This window comes from Schistocerca nitens, unplaced genomic scaffold (assembly GCF_023898315.1).
Source record: "Schistocerca nitens isolate TAMUIC-IGC-003100 unplaced genomic scaffold, iqSchNite1.1 HiC_scaffold_379, whole genome shotgun sequence".
Lineage (NCBI taxonomy): Eukaryota > Metazoa > Arthropoda > Insecta > Orthoptera > Acrididae > Schistocerca > Schistocerca nitens.
Genome location: NW_026045913.1, coordinates 1 through 21273, shown reverse-complemented (window position 1 = coordinate 21273; position 21273 = coordinate 1). Strand labels below are relative to the sequence as shown.

The 21273-nt window shown below is 52.7% G+C and overlaps 16 non-coding genes across 16 annotated transcripts; all 16 read left to right on the top strand.

Moving 5' to 3' along the window:
• The first annotated feature begins 375 nt into the window (after positions 1 to 375).
• LOC126230325 (5S ribosomal RNA) lies at positions 376 to 494 on the top strand. Its single transcript, XR_007544256.1, has one exon. It is a non-coding gene; the product is annotated as a 5S ribosomal RNA (ribosomal RNA).
• Positions 495 to 1742: 1248 nt separating this feature from the next.
• LOC126230324 (5S ribosomal RNA) lies at positions 1743 to 1861 on the top strand. The gene has a single exon (XR_007544255.1). It is a non-coding gene; the product is annotated as a 5S ribosomal RNA (ribosomal RNA).
• Positions 1862 to 3109: 1248 nt separating this feature from the next.
• Positions 3110 to 3228, top strand: LOC126230323 (5S ribosomal RNA). Its single transcript, XR_007544254.1, has one exon. It is a non-coding gene; the product is annotated as a 5S ribosomal RNA (ribosomal RNA).
• Positions 3229 to 4476: 1248 nt separating this feature from the next.
• Positions 4477 to 4595, top strand: LOC126230322 (5S ribosomal RNA). The gene has a single exon (XR_007544253.1). It is a non-coding gene; the product is annotated as a 5S ribosomal RNA (ribosomal RNA).
• A 1249-nt stretch (positions 4596 to 5844) lies between these two features.
• On the top strand, positions 5845 to 5963 carry LOC126230321 (5S ribosomal RNA). Its single transcript, XR_007544252.1, has one exon. It is a non-coding gene; the product is annotated as a 5S ribosomal RNA (ribosomal RNA).
• Positions 5964 to 7211: 1248 nt separating this feature from the next.
• On the top strand, positions 7212 to 7330 carry LOC126230320 (5S ribosomal RNA). The gene has a single exon (XR_007544251.1). It is a non-coding gene; the product is annotated as a 5S ribosomal RNA (ribosomal RNA).
• A 1249-nt stretch (positions 7331 to 8579) lies between these two features.
• LOC126230318 (5S ribosomal RNA) lies at positions 8580 to 8698 on the top strand. The gene has a single exon (XR_007544250.1). It is a non-coding gene; the product is annotated as a 5S ribosomal RNA (ribosomal RNA).
• A 1248-nt stretch (positions 8699 to 9946) lies between these two features.
• Positions 9947 to 10065, top strand: LOC126230317 (5S ribosomal RNA). Its single transcript, XR_007544249.1, has one exon. It is a non-coding gene; the product is annotated as a 5S ribosomal RNA (ribosomal RNA).
• Positions 10066 to 11313: 1248 nt separating this feature from the next.
• LOC126230316 (5S ribosomal RNA) lies at positions 11314 to 11432 on the top strand. The gene has a single exon (XR_007544248.1). It is a non-coding gene; the product is annotated as a 5S ribosomal RNA (ribosomal RNA).
• A 1249-nt stretch (positions 11433 to 12681) lies between these two features.
• LOC126230315 (5S ribosomal RNA) lies at positions 12682 to 12800 on the top strand. Its single transcript, XR_007544247.1, has one exon. It is a non-coding gene; the product is annotated as a 5S ribosomal RNA (ribosomal RNA).
• A 1249-nt stretch (positions 12801 to 14049) lies between these two features.
• On the top strand, positions 14050 to 14168 carry LOC126230331 (5S ribosomal RNA). Its single transcript, XR_007544261.1, has one exon. It is a non-coding gene; the product is annotated as a 5S ribosomal RNA (ribosomal RNA).
• Positions 14169 to 15416: 1248 nt separating this feature from the next.
• On the top strand, positions 15417 to 15535 carry LOC126230329 (5S ribosomal RNA). Its single transcript, XR_007544260.1, has one exon. It is a non-coding gene; the product is annotated as a 5S ribosomal RNA (ribosomal RNA).
• A 1250-nt stretch (positions 15536 to 16785) lies between these two features.
• LOC126230328 (5S ribosomal RNA) lies at positions 16786 to 16904 on the top strand. Its single transcript, XR_007544259.1, has one exon. It is a non-coding gene; the product is annotated as a 5S ribosomal RNA (ribosomal RNA).
• A 1248-nt stretch (positions 16905 to 18152) lies between these two features.
• Positions 18153 to 18271, top strand: LOC126230326 (5S ribosomal RNA). The gene has a single exon (XR_007544257.1). It is a non-coding gene; the product is annotated as a 5S ribosomal RNA (ribosomal RNA).
• A 1249-nt stretch (positions 18272 to 19520) lies between these two features.
• Positions 19521 to 19639, top strand: LOC126230314 (5S ribosomal RNA). Its single transcript, XR_007544246.1, has one exon. It is a non-coding gene; the product is annotated as a 5S ribosomal RNA (ribosomal RNA).
• A 1245-nt stretch (positions 19640 to 20884) lies between these two features.
• On the top strand, positions 20885 to 21003 carry LOC126230327 (5S ribosomal RNA). The gene has a single exon (XR_007544258.1). It is a non-coding gene; the product is annotated as a 5S ribosomal RNA (ribosomal RNA).
• Positions 21004 to 21273: the final 270 nt, after the last annotated feature.

Sequence of the window (21273 nt, the reverse complement as noted above, 5' to 3'; positions counted from 1 at the left end):
CGCAAATTACGCAAATATCTGAAAAGCGCGGCGCGGCGTGTGTCAGGCAGGTGAGAAAGCTTCCGTCGGTCCAGCAGGACACTGCCACACCCCGCGCGGTCCCCCCCGCCGCCCGGCCACGCGCAAGCCCCACAAGATGCGTCGCCCGCGAGTGTCGGAGGCCGCACGCACCAACCAAACGAATGATAGACAGGCGGTGCAACGAGCAGCTGTGCTGTGTTGTGCGTCTCACCCACGTGGCGGCGCGCCGCACTGCGCGTCGCCTTCGAGGTGGAAGGACGTGCTTTGCGTCAAATGTGCCACGGAAAACGGCGATTGCGTGTGTTGGGAGAAGGGGCGAATGCTTCTTCTGCCGTGCGGCTACGTTATAAGGACGCCAACGGCCATACCATGTTGAATACACCGGTTCTCGTCCGATCACCGAAGTTAAGCAACATCGGGCCCGGTTAGTACTTGGATGGGTGACCGCCTGGGAACACCGGGTGCTGTTGGCTCTATCTCATTTTTTAACTTTTACGTCGCCACACCTGCGAGGCCTCTTTTTCATACTAACTTTCAGGTGTGACAAAGATGCTTCCACAAGCATTTTAAAGTACTGTATCAAACGTAAGATACGAAACTACAGTAATGAACTCAGTTTGAGCAAGAATGCGCGAAACAAGAGTGCTAGAACGCCTCGAAAATAACAACACACTACGAATCGACAGATGAGTTCTGAAATACGTCAGGGCCTACTGTTTAGTAGCAGTGGTAAATTCCACAAAGTAAATAAATAAACAAAAAGGAAGGAAAAAAAAAAAAAAATCTGCCGTTCTCGTCCGATCACCGAAGTCAAGCAACAACGTTAGTACTCGGATCGGTGACCGCCTGGGAACTCTGGCTGCCTTCATTTTTTGCTTTTTAGTCGCTACCCCTGCCAGCCCTCTTTTCATGCTGCCTTTGCGATGTGACAAAGATGTTTCCACAGTGATTTAAAACTGTTGTATTAAGCATAAGGTACGATGTTAAGAAACTCAGTTTGAAGAAGAGTGTGCCTAGGAAGATTTCCAAAGTGTCTCTGGAAATAACAAAACAGTATGAAACGGCGAAAGTGTTCCGGAATACGACGGGGCTTATTGTTTTGGATGCTTTGTCGAACCTCCTGTGTCTTCTGTCCTTGTTTCCATGGCACGCCACAGCGCTGCTCTAGTAGCTCCCAACGGCCGCCCACGGCGTCTCGGACACGCCGGTCAGGCCCGCGCCCGTCTCGCAGATGTTTGTCGTGCTTGTGCCGTCATATGGACCGCGACCCGAGCGGCAGCGAGCGGCAGTCGAGCAAAGTCGAGACAAGTCGGGACGGAAGGGGAGGGGACAGGCGAGAGTGCACCGCGCAAATTACGCAAATATCTGAAAAGCGCGGCGCGGCGTGTGTCAGGCAGGTGAGAAAGCTTCCGTCGGTCCAGCAGGACACTGCCACACCCCGCGCGGTCCCCCCGCCGCCCGGCCACGCGCAAGCCCCACAAGATGCGTCGCCCGCGAGTGTCGGAGGCCGCACGCACCAACCAAACGAATGATAGACAGGCGGTGCAACGAGCAGCTGTGCTGTGTTGTGCGTCTCACCCACGTGGCGGCGCGCCGCACTGCGCGTCGCCTTCGAGGTGGAAGGACGTGCTTTGCGTCAAATGTGCCACGGAAAACGGCGATTGCGTGTGTTGGGAGAAGGGGCGAATGCTTCTTCTGCCGTGCGGCTACGTTATAAGGACGCCAACGGCCATACCATGTTGAATACACCGGTTCTCGTCCGATCACCGAAGTTAAGCAACATCGGGCCCGGTTAGTACTTGGATGGGTGACCGCCTGGGAACACCGGGTGCTGTTGGCTCTATCTCATTTTTTAACTTTTACGTCGCCACACCTGCGAGGCCTCTTTTTCATACTAACTTTCAGGTGTGACAAAGATGCTTCCACAAGCATTTTAAAGTACTGTATCAAACGTAAGATACGAAACTACAGTAATGAACTCAGTTTGAGCAAGAATGCGCGAAACAAGAGTGCTAGAACGCCTCGAAAATAACAACACACTACGAATCGACAGATGAGTTCTGAAATACGTCAGGGCCTACTGTTTAGTAGCAGTGGTAAATTCCACAAAGTAAATAAATAAACAAAAAGGAAGGAAAAAAAAAAAAAAATCTGCCGTTCTCGTCCGATCACCGAAGTCAAGCAACAACGTTAGTACTCGGATCGGTGACCGCCTGGGAACTCTGGCTGCCTTCATTTTTTGCTTTTTAGTCGCTACCCCTGCCAGCCCTCTTTTCATGCTGCCTTTGCGATGTGACAAAGATGTTTCCACAGTGATTTAAAACTGTTGTATTAAGCATAAGGTACGATGTTAAGAAACTCAGTTTGAAGAAGAGTGTGCCTAGGAAGATTTCCAAAGTGTCTCTGGAAATAACAAAACAGTATGAAACGGCGAAAGTGTTCCGGAATACGACGGGGCTTATTGTTTTGGATGCTTTGTCGAACCTCCTGTGTCTTCTGTCCTTGTTTCCATGGCACGCCACAGCGCTGCTCTAGTAGCTCCCAACGGCCGCCCACGGCGTCTCGGACACGCCGGTCAGGCCCGCGCCCGTCTCGCAGATGTTTGTCGTGCTTGTGCCGTCATATGGACCGCGACCCGAGCGGCAGCGAGCGGCAGTCGAGCAAAGTCGAGACAAGTCGGGACGGAAGGGGAGGGGACAGGCGAGAGTGCACCGCGCAAATTACGCAAATATCTGAAAAGCGCGGCGCGGCGTGTGTCAGGCAGGTGAGAAAGCTTCCGTCGGTCCAGCAGGACACTGCCACACCCCGCGCGGTCCCCCCGCCGCCCGGCCACGCGCAAGCCCCACAAGATGCGTCGCCCGCGAGTGTCGGAGGCCGCACGCACCAACCAAACGAATGATAGACAGGCGGTGCAACGAGCAGCTGTGCTGTGTTGTGCGTCTCACCCACGTGGCGGCGCGCCGCACTGCGCGTCGCCTTCGAGGTGGAAGGACGTGCTTTGCGTCAAATGTGCCACGGAAAACGGCGATTGCGTGTGTTGGGAGAAGGGGCGAATGCTTCTTCTGCCGTGCGGCTACGTTATAAGGACGCCAACGGCCATACCATGTTGAATACACCGGTTCTCGTCCGATCACCGAAGTTAAGCAACATCGGGCCCGGTTAGTACTTGGATGGGTGACCGCCTGGGAACACCGGGTGCTGTTGGCTCTATCTCATTTTTTAACTTTTACGTCGCCACACCTGCGAGGCCTCTTTTTCATACTAACTTTCAGGTGTGACAAAGATGCTTCCACAAGCATTTTAAAGTACTGTATCAAACGTAAGATACGAAACTACAGTAATGAACTCAGTTTGAGCAAGAATGCGCGAAACAAGAGTGCTAGAACGCCTCGAAAATAACAACACACTACGAATCGACAGATGAGTTCTGAAATACGTCAGGGCCTACTGTTTAGTAGCAGTGGTAAATTCCACAAAGTAAATAAATAAACAAAAAGGAAGGAAAAAAAAAAAAAAATCTGCCGTTCTCGTCCGATCACCGAAGTCAAGCAACAACGTTAGTACTCGGATCGGTGACCGCCTGGGAACTCTGGCTGCCTTCATTTTTTGCTTTTTAGTCGCTACCCCTGCCAGCCCTCTTTTCATGCTGCCTTTGCGATGTGACAAAGATGTTTCCACAGTGATTTAAAACTGTTGTATTAAGCATAAGGTACGATGTTAAGAAACTCAGTTTGAAGAAGAGTGTGCCTAGGAAGATTTCCAAAGTGTCTCTGGAAATAACAAAACAGTATGAAACGGCGAAAGTGTTCCGGAATACGACGGGGCTTATTGTTTTGGATGCTTTGTCGAACCTCCTGTGTCTTCTGTCCTTGTTTCCATGGCACGCCACAGCGCTGCTCTAGTAGCTCCCAACGGCCGCCCACGGCGTCTCGGACACGCCGGTCAGGCCCGCGCCCGTCTCGCAGATGTTTGTCGTGCTTGTGCCGTCATATGGACCGCGACCCGAGCGGCAGCGAGCGGCAGTCGAGCAAAGTCGAGACAAGTCGGGACGGAAGGGGAGGGGACAGGCGAGAGTGCACCGCGCAAATTACGCAAATATCTGAAAAGCGCGGCGCGGCGTGTGTCAGGCAGGTGAGAAAGCTTCCGTCGGTCCAGCAGGACACTGCCACACCCCGCGCGGTCCCCCCGCCGCCCGGCCACGCGCAAGCCCCACAAGATGCGTCGCCCGCGAGTGTCGGAGGCCGCACGCACCAACCAAACGAATGATAGACAGGCGGTGCAACGAGCAGCTGTGCTGTGTTGTGCGTCTCACCCACGTGGCGGCGCGCCGCACTGCGCGTCGCCTTCGAGGTGGAAGGACGTGCTTTGCGTCAAATGTGCCACGGAAAACGGCGATTGCGTGTGTTGGGAGAAGGGGCGAATGCTTCTTCTGCCGTGCGGCTACGTTATAAGGACGCCAACGGCCATACCATGTTGAATACACCGGTTCTCGTCCGATCACCGAAGTTAAGCAACATCGGGCCCGGTTAGTACTTGGATGGGTGACCGCCTGGGAACACCGGGTGCTGTTGGCTCTATCTCATTTTTTAACTTTTACGTCGCCACACCTGCGAGGCCTCTTTTTCATACTAACTTTCAGGTGTGACAAAGATGCTTCCACAAGCATTTTAAAGTACTGTATCAAACGTAAGATACGAAACTACAGTAATGAACTCAGTTTGAGCAAGAATGCGCGAAACAAGAGTGCTAGAACGCCTCGAAAATAACAACACACTACGAATCGACAGATGAGTTCTGAAATACGTCAGGGCCTACTGTTTAGTAGCAGTGGTAAATTCCACAAAGTAAATAAATAAACAAAAAGGAAGGAAAAAAAAAAAAAAAATCTGCCGTTCTCGTCCGATCACCGAAGTCAAGCAACAACGTTAGTACTCGGATCGGTGACCGCCTGGGAACTCTGGCTGCCTTCATTTTTTGCTTTTTAGTCGCTACCCCTGCCAGCCCTCTTTTCATGCTGCCTTTGCGATGTGACAAAGATGTTTCCACAGTGATTTAAAACTGTTGTATTAAGCATAAGGTACGATGTTAAGAAACTCAGTTTGAAGAAGAGTGTGCCTAGGAAGATTTCCAAAGTGTCTCTGGAAATAACAAAACAGTATGAAACGGCGAAAGTGTTCCGGAATACGACGGGGCTTATTGTTTTGGATGCTTTGTCGAACCTCCTGTGTCTTCTGTCCTTGTTTCCATGGCACGCCACAGCGCTGCTCTAGTAGCTCCCAACGGCCGCCCACGGCGTCTCGGACACGCCGGTCAGGCCCGCGCCCGTCTCGCAGATGTTTGTCGTGCTTGTGCCGTCATATGGACCGCGACCCGAGCGGCAGCGAGCGGCAGTCGAGCAAAGTCGAGACAAGTCGGGACGGAAGGGGAGGGGACAGGCGAGAGTGCACCGCGCAAATTACGCAAATATCTGAAAAGCGCGGCGCGGCGTGTGTCAGGCAGGTGAGAAAGCTTCCGTCGGTCCAGCAGGACACTGCCACACCCCGCGCGGTCCCCCCGCCGCCCGGCCACGCGCAAGCCCCACAAGATGCGTCGCCCGCGAGTGTCGGAGGCCGCACGCACCAACCAAACGAATGATAGACAGGCGGTGCAACGAGCAGCTGTGCTGTGTTGTGCGTCTCACCCACGTGGCGGCGCGCCGCACTGCGCGTCGCCTTCGAGGTGGAAGGACGTGCTTTGCGTCAAATGTGCCACGGAAAACGGCGATTGCGTGTGTTGGGAGAAGGGGCGAATGCTTCTTCTGCCGTGCGGCTACGTTATAAGGACGCCAACGGCCATACCATGTTGAATACACCGGTTCTCGTCCGATCACCGAAGTTAAGCAACATCGGGCCCGGTTAGTACTTGGATGGGTGACCGCCTGGGAACACCGGGTGCTGTTGGCTCTATCTCATTTTTTAACTTTTACGTCGCCACACCTGCGAGGCCTCTTTTTCATACTAACTTTCAGGTGTGACAAAGATGCTTCCACAAGCATTTTAAAGTACTGTATCAAACGTAAGATACGAAACTACAGTAATGAACTCAGTTTGAGCAAGAATGCGCGAAACAAGAGTGCTAGAACGCCTCGAAAATAACAACACACTACGAATCGACAGATGAGTTCTGAAATACGTCAGGGCCTACTGTTTAGTAGCAGTGGTAAATTCCACAAAGTAAATAAATAAACAAAAAGGAAGGAAAAAAAAAAAAAAATCTGCCGTTCTCGTCCGATCACCGAAGTCAAGCAACAACGTTAGTACTCGGATCGGTGACCGCCTGGGAACTCTGGCTGCCTTCATTTTTTGCTTTTTAGTCGCTACCCCTGCCAGCCCTCTTTTCATGCTGCCTTTGCGATGTGACAAAGATGTTTCCACAGTGATTTAAAACTGTTGTATTAAGCATAAGGTACGATGTTAAGAAACTCAGTTTGAAGAAGAGTGTGCCTAGGAAGATTTCCAAAGTGTCTCTGGAAATAACAAAACAGTATGAAACGGCGAAAGTGTTCCGGAATACGACGGGGCTTATTGTTTTGGATGCTTTGTCGAACCTCCTGTGTCTTCTGTCCTTGTTTCCATGGCACGCCACAGCGCTGCTCTAGTAGCTCCCAACGGCCGCCCACGGCGTCTCGGACACGCCGGTCAGGCCCGCGCCCGTCTCGCAGATGTTTGTCGTGCTTGTGCCGTCATATGGACCGCGACCCGAGCGGCAGCGAGCGGCAGTCGAGCAAAGTCGAGACAAGTCGGGACGGAAGGGGAGGGGACAGGCGAGAGTGCACCGCGCAAATTACGCAAATATCTGAAAAGCGCGGCGCGGCGTGTGTCAGGCAGGTGAGAAAGCTTCCGTCGGTCCAGCAGGACACTGCCACACCCCGCGCGGTCCCCCCGCCGCCCGGCCACGCGCAAGCCCCACAAGATGCGTCGCCCGCGAGTGTCGGAGGCCGCACGCACCAACCAAACGAATGATAGACAGGCGGTGCAACGAGCAGCTGTGCTGTGTTGTGCGTCTCACCCACGTGGCGGCGCGCCGCACTGCGCGTCGCCTTCGAGGTGGAAGGACGTGCTTTGCGTCAAATGTGCCACGGAAAACGGCGATTGCGTGTGTTGGGAGAAGGGGCGAATGCTTCTTCTGCCGTGCGGCTACGTTATAAGGACGCCAACGGCCATACCATGTTGAATACACCGGTTCTCGTCCGATCACCGAAGTTAAGCAACATCGGGCCCGGTTAGTACTTGGATGGGTGACCGCCTGGGAACACCGGGTGCTGTTGGCTCTATCTCATTTTTTAACTTTTACGTCGCCACACCTGCGAGGCCTCTTTTTCATACTAACTTTCAGGTGTGACAAAGATGCTTCCACAAGCATTTTAAAGTACTGTATCAAACGTAAGATACGAAACTACAGTAATGAACTCAGTTTGAGCAAGAATGCGCGAAACAAGAGTGCTAGAACGCCTCGAAAATAACAACACACTACGAATCGACAGATGAGTTCTGAAATACGTCAGGGCCTACTGTTTAGTAGCAGTGGTAAATTCCACAAAGTAAATAAATAAACAAAAAGGAAGGAAAAAAAAAAAAAAATCTGCCGTTCTCGTCCGATCACCGAAGTCAAGCAACAACGTTAGTACTCGGATCGGTGACCGCCTGGGAACTCTGGCTGCCTTCATTTTTTGCTTTTTAGTCGCTACCCCTGCCAGCCCTCTTTTCATGCTGCCTTTGCGATGTGACAAAGATGTTTCCACAGTGATTTAAAACTGTTGTATTAAGCATAAGGTACGATGTTAAGAAACTCAGTTTGAAGAAGAGTGTGCCTAGGAAGATTTCCAAAGTGTCTCTGGAAATAACAAAACAGTATGAAACGGCGAAAGTGTTCCGGAATACGACGGGGCTTATTGTTTTGGATGCTTTGTCGAACCTCCTGTGTCTTCTGTCCTTGTTTCCATGGCACGCCACAGCGCTGCTCTAGTAGCTCCCAACGGCCGCCCACGGCGTCTCGGACACGCCGGTCAGGCCCGCGCGCCGTCTCGCAGATGTTTGTCGTGCTTGTGCCGTCATATGGACCGCGACCCGAGCGGCAGCGAGCGGCAGTCGAGCAAAGTCGAGACAAGTCGGGACGGAAGGGGAGGGGACAGGCGAGAGTGCACCGCGCAAATTACGCAAATATCTGAAAAGCGCGGCGCGGCGTGTGTCAGGCAGGTGAGAAAGCTTCCGTCGGTCCAGCAGGACACTGCCACACCCCGCGCGGTCCCCCCGCCGCCCGGCCACGCGCAAGCCCCACAAGATGCGTCGCCCGCGAGTGTCGGAGGCCGCACGCACCAACCAAACGAATGATAGACAGGCGGTGCAACGAGCAGCTGTGCTGTGTTGTGCGTCTCACCCACGTGGCGGCGCGCCGCACTGCGCGTCGCCTTCGAGGTGGAAGGACGTGCTTTGCGTCAAATGTGCCACGGAAAACGGCGATTGCGTGTGTTGGGAGAAGGGGCGAATGCTTCTTCTGCCGTGCGGCTACGTTATAAGGACGCCAACGGCCATACCATGTTGAATACACCGGTTCTCGTCCGATCACCGAAGTTAAGCAACATCGGGCCCGGTTAGTACTTGGATGGGTGACCGCCTGGGAACACCGGGTGCTGTTGGCTCTATCTCATTTTTTAACTTTTACGTCGCCACACCTGCGAGGCCTCTTTTTCATACTAACTTTCAGGTGTGACAAAGATGCTTCCACAAGCATTTTAAAGTACTGTATCAAACGTAAGATACGAAACTACAGTAATGAACTCAGTTTGAGCAAGAATGCGCGAAACAAGAGTGCTAGAACGCCTCGAAAATAACAACACACTACGAATCGACAGATGAGTTCTGAAATACGTCAGGGCCTACTGTTTAGTAGCAGTGGTAAATTCCACAAAGTAAATAAATAAACAAAAAGGAAGGAAAAAAAAAAAAAAATCTGCCGTTCTCGTCCGATCACCGAAGTCAAGCAACAACGTTAGTACTCGGATCGGTGACCGCCTGGGAACTCTGGCTGCCTTCATTTTTTGCTTTTTAGTCGCTACCCCTGCCAGCCCTCTTTTCATGCTGCCTTTGCGATGTGACAAAGATGTTTCCACAGTGATTTAAAACTGTTGTATTAAGCATAAGGTACGATGTTAAGAAACTCAGTTTGAAGAAGAGTGTGCCTAGGAAGATTTCCAAAGTGTCTCTGGAAATAACAAAACAGTATGAAACGGCGAAAGTGTTCCGGAATACGACGGGGCTTATTGTTTTGGATGCTTTGTCGAACCTCCTGTGTCTTCTGTCCTTGTTTCCATGGCACGCCACAGCGCTGCTCTAGTAGCTCCCAACGGCCGCCCACGGCGTCTCGGACACGCCGGTCAGGCCCGCGCCCGTCTCGCAGATGTTTGTCGTGCTTGTGCCGTCATATGGACCGCGACCCGAGCGGCAGCGAGCGGCAGTCGAGCAAAGTCGAGACAAGTCGGGACGGAAGGGGAGGGGACAGGCGAGAGTGCACCGCGCAAATTACGCAAATATCTGAAAAGCGCGGCGCGGCGTGTGTCAGGCAGGTGAGAAAGCTTCCGTCGGTCCAGCAGGACACTGCCACACCCCGCGCGGTCCCCCCGCCGCCCGGCCACGCGCAAGCCCCACAAGATGCGTCGCCCGCGAGTGTCGGAGGCCGCACGCACCAACCAAACGAATGATAGACAGGCGGTGCAACGAGCAGCTGTGCTGTGTTGTGCGTCTCACCCACGTGGCGGCGCGCCGCACTGCGCGTCGCCTTCGAGGTGGAAGGACGTGCTTTGCGTCAAATGTGCCACGGAAAACGGCGATTGCGTGTGTTGGGAGAAGGGGCGAATGCTTCTTCTGCCGTGCGGCTACGTTATAAGGACGCCAACGGCCATACCATGTTGAATACACCGGTTCTCGTCCGATCACCGAAGTTAAGCAACATCGGGCCCGGTTAGTACTTGGATGGGTGACCGCCTGGGAACACCGGGTGCTGTTGGCTCTATCTCATTTTTTAACTTTTACGTCGCCACACCTGCGAGGCCTCTTTTTCATACTAACTTTCAGGTGTGACAAAGATGCTTCCACAAGCATTTTAAAGTACTGTATCAAACGTAAGATACGAAACTACAGTAATGAACTCAGTTTGAGCAAGAATGCGCGAAACAAGAGTGCTAGAACGCCTCGAAAATAACAACACACTACGAATCGACAGATGAGTTCTGAAATACGTCAGGGCCTACTGTTTAGTAGCAGTGGTAAATTCCACAAAGTAAATAAATAAACAAAAAGGAAGGAAAAAAAAAAAAAAATCTGCCGTTCTCGTCCGATCACCGAAGTCAAGCAACAACGTTAGTACTCGGATCGGTGACCGCCTGGGAACTCTGGCTGCCTTCATTTTTTGCTTTTTAGTCGCTACCCCTGCCAGCCCTCTTTTCATGCTGCCTTTGCGATGTGACAAAGATGTTTCCACAGTGATTTAAAACTGTTGTATTAAGCATAAGGTACGATGTTAAGAAACTCAGTTTGAAGAAGAGTGTGCCTAGGAAGATTTCCAAAGTGTCTCTGGAAATAACAAAACAGTATGAAACGGCGAAAGTGTTCCGGAATACGACGGGGCTTATTGTTTTGGATGCTTTGTCGAACCTCCTGTGTCTTCTGTCCTTGTTTCCATGGCACGCCACAGCGCTGCTCTAGTAGCTCCCAACGGCCGCCCACGGCGTCTCGGACACGCCGGTCAGGCCCGCGCCCGTCTCGCAGATGTTTGTCGTGCTTGTGCCGTCATATGGACCGCGACCCGAGCGGCAGCGAGCGGCAGTCGAGCAAAGTCGAGACAAGTCGGGACGGAAGGGGAGGGGACAGGCGAGAGTGCACCGCGCAAATTACGCAAATATCTGAAAAGCGCGGCGCGGCGTGTGTCAGGCAGGTGAGAAAGCTTCCGTCGGTCCAGCAGGACACTGCCACACCCCGCGCGGTCCCCCCGCCGCCCGGCCACGCGCAAGCCCCACAAGATGCGTCGCCCGCGAGTGTCGGAGGCCGCACGCACCAACCAAACGAATGATAGACAGGCGGTGCAACGAGCAGCTGTGCTGTGTTGTGCGTCTCACCCACGTGGCGGCGCGCCGCACTGCGCGTCGCCTTCGAGGTGGAAGGACGTGCTTTGCGTCAAATGTGCCACGGAAAACGGCGATTGCGTGTGTTGGGAGAAGGGGCGAATGCTTCTTCTGCCGTGCGGCTACGTTATAAGGACGCCAACGGCCATACCATGTTGAATACACCGGTTCTCGTCCGATCACCGAAGTTAAGCAACATCGGGCCCGGTTAGTACTTGGATGGGTGACCGCCTGGGAACACCGGGTGCTGTTGGCTCTATCTCATTTTTTAACTTTTACGTCGCCACACCTGCGAGGCCTCTTTTTCATACTAACTTTCAGGTGTGACAAAGATGCTTCCACAAGCATTTTAAAGTACTGTATCAAACGTAAGATACGAAACTACAGTAATGAACTCAGTTTGAGCAAGAATGCGCGAAACAAGAGTGCTAGAACGCCTCGAAAATAACAACACACTACGAATCGACAGATGAGTTCTGAAATACGTCAGGGCCTACTGTTTAGTAGCAGTGGTAAATTCCACAAAGTAAATAAATAAACAAAAAGGAAGGAAAAAAAAAAAAAAAATCTGCCGTTCTCGTCCGATCACCGAAGTCAAGCAACAACGTTAGTACTCGGATCGGTGACCGCCTGGGAACTCTGGCTGCCTTCATTTTTTGCTTTTTAGTCGCTACCCCTGCCAGCCCTCTTTTCATGCTGCCTTTGCGATGTGACAAAGATGTTTCCACAGTGATTTAAAACTGTTGTATTAAGCATAAGGTACGATGTTAAGAAACTCAGTTTGAAGAAGAGTGTGCCTAGGAAGATTTCCAAAGTGTCTCTGGAAATAACAAAACAGTATGAAACGGCGAAAGTGTTCCGGAATACGACGGGGCTTATTGTTTTGGATGCTTTGTCGAACCTCCTGTGTCTTCTGTCCTTGTTTCCATGGCACGCCACAGCGCTGCTCTAGTAGCTCCCAACGGCCGCCCACGGCGTCTCGGACACGCCGGTCAGGCCCGCGCCCGTCTCGCAGATGTTTGTCGTGCTTGTGCCGTCATATGGACCGCGACCCGAGCGGCAGCGAGCGGCAGTCGAGCAAAGTCGAGACAAGTCGGGACGGAAGGGGAGGGGACAGGCGAGAGTGCACCGCGCAAATTACGCAAATATCTGAAAAGCGCGGCGCGGCGTGTGTCAGGCAGGTGAGAAAGCTTCCGTCGGTCCAGCAGGACACTGCCACACCCCGCGCGGTCCCCCCGCCGCCCGGCCACGCGCAAGCCCCACAAGATGCGTCGCCCGCGAGTGTCGGAGGCCGCACGCACCAACCAAACGAATGATAGACAGGCGGTGCAACGAGCAGCTGTGCTGTGTTGTGCGTCTCACCCACGTGGCGGCGCGCCGCACTGCGCGTCGCCTTCGAGGTGGAAGGACGTGCTTTGCGTCAAATGTGCCACGGAAAACGGCGATTGCGTGTGTTGGGAGAAGGGGCGAATGCTTCTTCTGCCGTGCGGCTACGTTATAAGGACGCCAACGGCCATACCATGTTGAATACACCGGTTCTCGTCCGATCACCGAAGTTAAGCAACATCGGGCCCGGTTAGTACTTGGATGGGTGACCGCCTGGGAACACCGGGTGCTGTTGGCTCTATCTCATTTTTTAACTTTTACGTCGCCACACCTGCGAGGCCTCTTTTTCATACTAACTTTCAGGTGTGACAAAGATGCTTCCACAAGCATTTTAAAGTACTGTATCAAACGTAAGATACGAAACTACAGTAATGAACTCAGTTTGAGCAAGAATGCGCGAAACAAGAGTGCTAGAACGCCTCGAAAATAACAACACACTACGAATCGACAGATGAGTTCTGAAATACGTCAGGGCCTACTGTTTAGTAGCAGTGGTAAATTCCACAAAGTAAATAAATAAACAAAAAGGAAGGAAAAAAAAAAAAAAAATCTGCCGTTCTCGTCCGATCACCGAAGTCAAGCAACAACGTTAGTACTCGGATCGGTGACCGCCTGGGAACTCTGGCTGCCTTCATTTTTTGCTTTTTAGTCGCTACCCCTGCCAGCCCTCTTTTCATGCTGCCTTTGCGATGTGACAAAGATGTTTCCACAGTGATTTAAAACTGTTGTATTAAGCATAAGGTACGATGTTAAGAAACTCAGTTTGAAGAAGAGTGTGCCTAGGAAGATTTCCAAAGTGTCTCTGGAAATAACAAAACAGTATGAAACGGCGAAAGTGTTCCGGAATACGACGGGGCTTATTGTTTTGGATGCTTTGTCGAACCTCCTGTGTCTTCTGTCCTTGTTTCCATGGCACGCCACAGCGCTGCTCTAGTAGCTCCCAACGGCCGCCCACGGCGTCTCGGACACGCCGGTCAGGCCCGCGCCCGTCTCGCAGATGTTTGTCGTGCTTGTGCCGTCATATGGACCGCGACCCGAGCGGCAGCGAGCGGCAGTCGAGCAAAGTCGAGACAAGTCGGGACGGAAGGGGAGGGGACAGGCGAGAGTGCACCGCGCAAATTACGCAAATATCTGAAAAGCGCGGCGCGGCGTGTGTCAGGCAGGTGAGAAAGCTTCCGTCGGTCCAGCAGGACACTGCCACACCCCGCGCGGTCCCCCCGCCGCCCGGCCACGCGCAAGCCCCACAAGATGCGTCGCCCGCGAGTGTCGGAGGCCGCACGCACCAACCAAACGAATGATAGACAGGCGGTGCAACGAGCAGCTGTGCTGTGTTGTGCGTCTCACCCACGTGGCGGCGCGCCGCACTGCGCGTCGCCTTCGAGGTGGAAGGACGTGCTTTGCGTCAAATGTGCCACGGAAAACGGCGATTGCGTGTGTTGGGAGAAGGGGCGAATGCTTCTTCTGCCGTGCGGCTACGTTATAAGGACGCCAACGGCCATACCATGTTGAATACACCGGTTCTCGTCCGATCACCGAAGTTAAGCAACATCGGGCCCGGTTAGTACTTGGATGGGTGACCGCCTGGGAACACCGGGTGCTGTTGGCTCTATCTCATTTTTTAACTTTTACGTCGCCACACCTGCGAGGCCTCTTTTTCATACTAACTTTCAGGTGTGACAAAGATGCTTCCACAAGCATTTTAAAGTACTGTATCAAACGTAAGATACGAAACTACAGTAATGAACTCAGTTTGAGCAAGAATGCGCGAAACAAGAGTGCTAGAACGCCTCGAAAATAACAACACACTACGAATCGACAGATGAGTTCTGAAATACGTCAGGGCCTACTGTTTAGTAGCAGTGGTAAATTCCACAAAGTAAATAAATAAACAAAAAGGAAGGAAAAAAAAAAAAAAATCTGCCGTTCTCGTCCGATCACCGAAGTCAAGCAACAACGTTAGTACTCGGATCGGTGACCGCCTGGGAACTCTGGCTGCCTTCATTTTTTGCTTTTTAGTCGCTACCCCTGCCAGCCCTCTTTTCATGCTGCCTTTGCGATGTGACAAAGATGTTTCCACAGTGATTTAAAACTGTTGTATTAAGCATAAGGTACGATGTTAAGAAACTCAGTTTGAAGAAGAGTGTGCCTAGGAAGATTTCCAAAGTGTCTCTGGAAATAACAAAACAGTATGAAACGGCGAAAGTGTTCCGGAATACGACGGGGCTTATTGTTTTGGATGCTTTGTCGAACCTCCTGTGTCTTCTGTCCTTGTTTCCATGGCACGCCACAGCGCTGCTCTAGTAGCTCCCAACGGCCGCCCACGGCGTCTCGGACACGCCGGTCAGGCCCGCGCCCGTCTCGCAGATGTTTGTCGTGCTTGTGCCGTCATATGGACCGCGACCCGAGCGGCAGCGAGCGGCAGTCGAGCAAAGTCGAGACAAGTCGGGACGGAAGGGGAGGGGACAGGCGAGAGTGCACCGCGCAAATTACGCAAATATCTGAAAAGCGCGGCGCGGCGTGTGTCAGGCAGGTGAGAAAGCTTCCGTCGGTCCAGCAGGACACTGCCACACCCCGCGCGGTCCCCCCGCCGCCCGGCCACGCGCAAGCCCCACAAGATGCGTCGCCCGCGAGTGTCGGAGGCCGCACGCACCAACCAAACGAATGATAGACAGGCGGTGCAACGAGCAGCTGTGCTGTGTTGTGCGTCTCACCCACGTGGCGGCGCGCCGCACTGCGCGTCGCCTTCGAGGTGGAAGGACGTGCTTTGCGTCAAATGTGCCACGGAAAACGGCGATTGCGTGTGTTGGGAGAAGGGGCGAATGCTTCTTCTGCCGTGCGGCTACGTTATAAGGACGCCAACGGCCATACCATGTTGAATACACCGGTTCTCGTCCGATCACCGAAGTTAAGCAACATCGGGCCCGGTTAGTACTTGGATGGGTGACCGCCTGGGAACACCGGGTGCTGTTGGCTCTATCTCATTTTTTAACTTTTACGTCGCCACACCTGCGAGGCCTCTTTTTCATACTAACTTTCAGGTGTGACAAAGATGCTTCCACAAGCATTTTAAAGTACTGTATCAAACGTAAGATACGAAACTACAGTAATGAACTCAGTTTGAGCAAGAATGCGCGAAACAAGAGTGCTAGAACGCCTCGAAAATAACAACACACTACGAATCGACAGATGAGTTCTGAAATACGTCAGGGCCTACTGTTTAGTCAGCAGTGGTAAATTCCACAAAGTAAATAAATAAACAAAAAGGAAGGAAAAAAAAAAAAAAAATCTGCCGTTCTCGTCCGATCACCGAAGTCAAGCAACAACGTTAGTACTCGGATCGGTGACCGCCTGGGAACTCTGGCTGCCTTCATTTTTTGCTTTTTAGTCGCTACCCCTGCCAGCCCTCTTTTCATGCTGCCTTTGCGATGTGACAAAGATGTTTCCACAGTGATTTAAAACTGTTGTATTAAGCATAAGGTACGATGTTAAGAAACTCAGTTTGAAGAAGAGTGTGCCTAGGAAGATTTCCAAAGTGTCTCTGGAAATAACAAAACAGTATGAAACGGCGAAAGTGTTCCGGAATACGACGGGGCTTATTGTTTTGGATGCTTTGTCGAACCTCCTGTGTCTTCTGTCCTTGTTTCCATGGCACGCCACAGCGCTGCTCTAGTAGCTCCCAACGGCCGCCCACGGCGTCTCGGACACGCCGGTCAGGCCCGCGCCCGTCTCGCAGATGTTTGTCGTGCTTGTGCCGTCATATGGACCGCGACCCGAGCGGCAGCGAGCGGCAGTCGAGCAAAGTCGAGACAAGTCGGGACGGAAGGGGAGGGGACAGGCGAGAGTGCACCGCGCAAATTACGCAAATATCTGAAAAGCGCGGCGCGGCGTGTGTCAGGCAGGTGAGAAAGCTTCCGTCGGTCCAGCAGGACACTGCCACACCCCGCGCGGTCCCCCCGCCGCCCGGCCACGCGCAAGCCCCACAAGATGCGTCGCCCGCGAGTGTCGGAGGCCGCACGCACCAACCAAACGAATGATAGACAGGCGGTGCAACGAGCAGCTGTGCTGTGTTGTGCGTCTCACCCACGTGGCGGCGCGCCGCACTGCGCGTCGCCTTCGAGGTGGAAGGACGTGCTTTGCGTCAAATGTGCCACGGAAAACGGCGATTGCGTGTGTTGGGAGAAGGGGCGAATGCTTCTTCTGCCGTGCGGCTACGTTATAAGGACGCCAACGGCCATACCATGTTGAATACACCGGTTCTCGTCCGATCACCGAAGTTAAGCAACATCGGGCCCGGTTAGTACTTGGATGGGTGACCGCCTGGGAACACCGGGTGCTGTTGGCTCTATCTCATTTTTTAACTTTTACGTCGCCACACCTGCGAGGCCTCTTTTTCATACTAACTTTCAGGTGTGACAAAGATGCTTCCACAAGCATTTTAAAGTACTGTATCAAACGTAAGATACGAAACTACAGTAATGAACTCAGTTTGAGCAAGAATGCGCGAAACAAGAGTGCTAGAACGCCTCGAAAATAACAACACACTACGAATCGACAGATGAGTTCTGAAATACGTCAGGGCCTACTGTTTAGTAGCAGTGGTAAATTCCACAAAGTAAATAAATAAACAAAAAGGAAGGAAAAAAAAAAAAAAATCTGCCGTTCTCGTCCGATCACCGAAGTCAAGCAACAACGTTAGTACTCGGATCGGTGACCGCCTGGGAACTCTGGCTGCCTTCATTTTTTGCTTTTTAGTCGCTACCCCTGCCAGCCCTCTTTTCATGCTGCCTTTGCGATGTGACAAAGATGTTTCCACAGTGATTTAAAACTGTTGTATTAAGCATAAGGTACGATGTTAAGAAACTCAGTTTGAAGAAGAGTGTGCCTAGGAAGATTTCCAAAGTGTCTCTGGAAATAACAAAACAGTATGAAACGGCGAAAGTGTTCCGGAATACGACGGGGCTTATTGTTTTGGATGCTTTGTCGAACCTCCTGTGTCTTCTGTCCTTGTTTCCATGGCACGCCACAGCGCTGCTCTAGTAGCTCCCAACGGCCGCCCACGGCGTCTCGGACACGCCGGTCAGGCCCGCGCCCGTCTCGCAGATGTTTGTCGTGCTTGTGCCGTCATATGGACCGCGACCCGAGCGGCAGCGAGCGGCAGTCGAGCAAAGTCGAGACAAGTCGGGACGGAAGGGGAGGGGACAGGCGAGAGTGCACCGCGCAAATTACGCAAATATCTGAAAAGCGCGGCGCGGCGTGTGTCAGGCAGGTGAGAAAGCTTCCGTCGGTCCAGCAGGACACTGCCACACCCCGCGCGGTCCCCCCGCCGCCCGGCCACGCGCAAGCCCCACAAGATGCGTCGCCCGCGAGTGTCGGAGGCCGCACGCACCAACCAAACGAATGATAGACAGGCGGTGCAACGAGCAGCTGTGCTGTGTTGTGCGTCTCACCCACGTGGCGGCGCGCCGCACTGCGCGTCGCCTTCGAGGTGGAAGGACGTGCTTTGCGTCAAATGTGCCACGGAAAACGGCGATTGCGTGTGTTGGGAGAAGGGGCGAATGCTTCTTCTGCCGTGCGGCTACGTTATAAGGACGCCAACGGCCATACCATGTTGAATACACCGGTTCTCGTCCGATCACCGAAGTTAAGCAACATCGGGCCCGGTTAGTACTTGGATGGGTGACCGCCTGGGAACACCGGGTGCTGTTGGCTCTATCTCATTTTTTAACTTTTACGTCGCCACACCTGCGAGGCCTCTTTTTCATACTAACTTTCAGGTGTGACAAAGATGCTTCCACAAGCATTTTAAAGTACTGTATCAAACGTAAGATACGAAACTACAGTAATGAACTCAGTTTGAGCAAGAATGCGCGAAACAAGAGTGCTAGAACGCCTCGAAAATAACAACACACTACGAATCGACAGATGAGTTCTGAAATACGTCAGGGCCTACTGTTTAGTAGCAGTGGTAAATTCCACAAAGTAAATAAATAAACAAAAAGGAAGGAAAAAAAAAAAAAAAATCTGCCGTTCTCGTCCGATCACCGAAGTCAAGCAACAACGTTAGTACTCGGATCGGTGACCGCCTGGGAACTCTGGCTGCCTTCATTTTTTGCTTTTTAGTCGCTACCCCTGCCAGCCCTCTTTTCATGCTGCCTTTGCGATGTGACAAAGATGTTTCCACAGTGATTTAAAACTGTTGTATTAAGCATAAGGTACGATGTTAAGAAACTCAGTTTGAAGAAGAGTGTGCCTAGGAAGATTTCCAAAGTGTCTCTGGAAATAACAAAACAGTATGAAACGGCGAAAGTGTTCCGGAATACGACGGGGCTTATTGTTTTGGATGCTTTGTCGAACCTCCTGTGTCTTCTGTCCTTGTTTCCATGGCACGCCACAGCGCTGCTCTAGTAGCTCCCAACGGCCGCCCACGGCGTCTCGGACACGCCGGTCAGGCCCGCGCCCGTCTCGCAGATGTTTGTCGTGCTTGTGCCGTCATATGGACCGCGACCCGAGCGGCAGCGAGCGGCAGTCGAGCAAAGTCGAGACAAGTCGGGACGGAAGGGGAGGGGACAGGCGAGAGTGCACCGCGCAAATTACGCAAATATCTGAAAAGCGCGGCGCGGCGTGTGTCAGGCAGGTGAGAAAGCTTCCGTCGGTCCAGCAGGACACTGCCACACCCCGCGCGGTCCCCCCGCCGCCCGGCCACGCGCAAGCCCCACAAGATGCGTCGCCCGCGAGTGTCGGAGGCCGCACGCACCAACCAAACGAATGATAGACAGGCGGTGCAACGAGCAGCTGTGCTGTGTTGTGCGTCTCACCCACGTGGCGGCGCGCCGCACTGCGCGTCGCCTTCGAGGTGGAAGGACGTGCTTTGCGTCAAATGTGCCACGGAAAACGGCGATTGCGTGTGTTGGGAGAAGGGGCGAATGCTTCTTCTGCCGTGCGGCTACGTTATAAGGACGCCAACGGCCATACCATGTTGAATACACCGGTTCTCGTCCGATCACCGAAGTTAAGCAACATCGGGCCCGGTTAGTACTTGGATGGGTGACCGCCTGGGAACACCGGGTGCTGTTGGCTCTATCTCATTTTTAACTTTTACGTCGCCACACCTGCGAGGCCTCTTTTTCATACTAACTTTCAGGTGTGACAAAGATGCTTCCACAAGCATTTTAAAGTACTGTATCAAACGTAAGATACGAAACTACAGTAATGAACTCAGTTTGAGCAAGAATGCGCGAAACAAGAGTGCTAGAACGCCTCGAAAATAACAACACACTACGAATCGACAGATGAGTTCTGAAATACGTCAGGGCCTACTGTTTAGTAGCAGTGGTAAATTCCACAAAGTAAATAAATAAACAAAAAGGAAGGAAAAAAAAAAAAAATCTGCCGTTCTCGTCCGATCACCGAAGTCAAGCAACAACGTTAGTACTCGGATCGGTGACCGCCTGGGAACTCTGGCTGCCTTCATTTTTTGCTTTTTAGTCGCTACCCCTGCCAGCCCTCTTTTCATGCTGCCTTTGCGATGTGACAAAGATGTTTCCACAGTGATTTAAAACTGTTGTATTAAGCATAAGGTACGATGTTAAGAAACTCAGTTTGAAGAAGAGTGTGCCTAGGAAGATTTCCAAAGTGTCTCTGGAAATAACAAAACAGTATGAAACGGCGAAAGTGTTCCGGAATACGACGGGGCTTATTGTTTTGGATGCTTTGTCGAACCTCCTGTGTCTTCTGTCCTTGTTTCCATGGCACGCCACAGCGCTGCTCTAGTAGCTCCCAACGGCCGCCCACGGCGTCTCGGACACGCCGGTCAGGCCCGCGCCCGTCTCGCAGATGTTTGTCGTGCTTGTGCCGTCATATGGACCGCGACCCGAGCGGCAGCGAGCGGCAGTCGAGCAAAGTCGAGACAAGTCGGGACGGAAGGGGAGGGGACAGGCGAGAGTGCACCGCGCAAATTACGCAAATATCTGAAAAGCGCGGCGCGGCGTGTGTCAGGCAGGTGAGAAAGCTTCCGTCGGTCCAGCAGGACACTGCCACACCCCGCGCGGTCCCCCCGCCGCCCGGCCACGCGCAAGCCCCACAAGATGCGTCGCCCGCGAGTGTCGGAGGCCGCACGCACCAACCAAACGAATGATAGACAGGCGGTGCAACGAGCAGCTGTGCTGTGTTGTGCGTCTCACCCACGTGGCGGCGCGCCGCACTGCGCGTCGCCTTCGAGGTGGAAGGACGTGCTTTGCGTCAATGTGCCACGGAAAACGGCGATTGCGTGTGTTGGGAGAAGGGGCGAATGCTTCTTCTGCCGTGCGGCTACGTTATAAGGACGCCAACGGCCATACCATGTTGAATACACCGGTTCTCGTCCGATCACCGAAGTTAAGCAACATCGGGCCCGGTTAGTACTTGGATGGGGTGACCGCCTGGAACACCGGGTGCTGTTGGCTCTATCTCATTTTTTAACTTTTACGTCGCCACACCTGCGAGGCCTCTTTTTCATACTAACTTTCAGGTGTGACAAAGATGCTTCCACAAGCATTTTAAAGTACTGTATCAAACGTAAGATACGAAACTACAGTAATGAACTCAGTTTGAGCAAGAATGCGCGAAACAAGAGTGCTAGAACGCCTCGAAAATAACAACACACTACGAATCGACAGATGAGTTCTGAAATACGTCAGGGCCTACTGTTTAGTAGCAGTGGTAAATTCCACAAA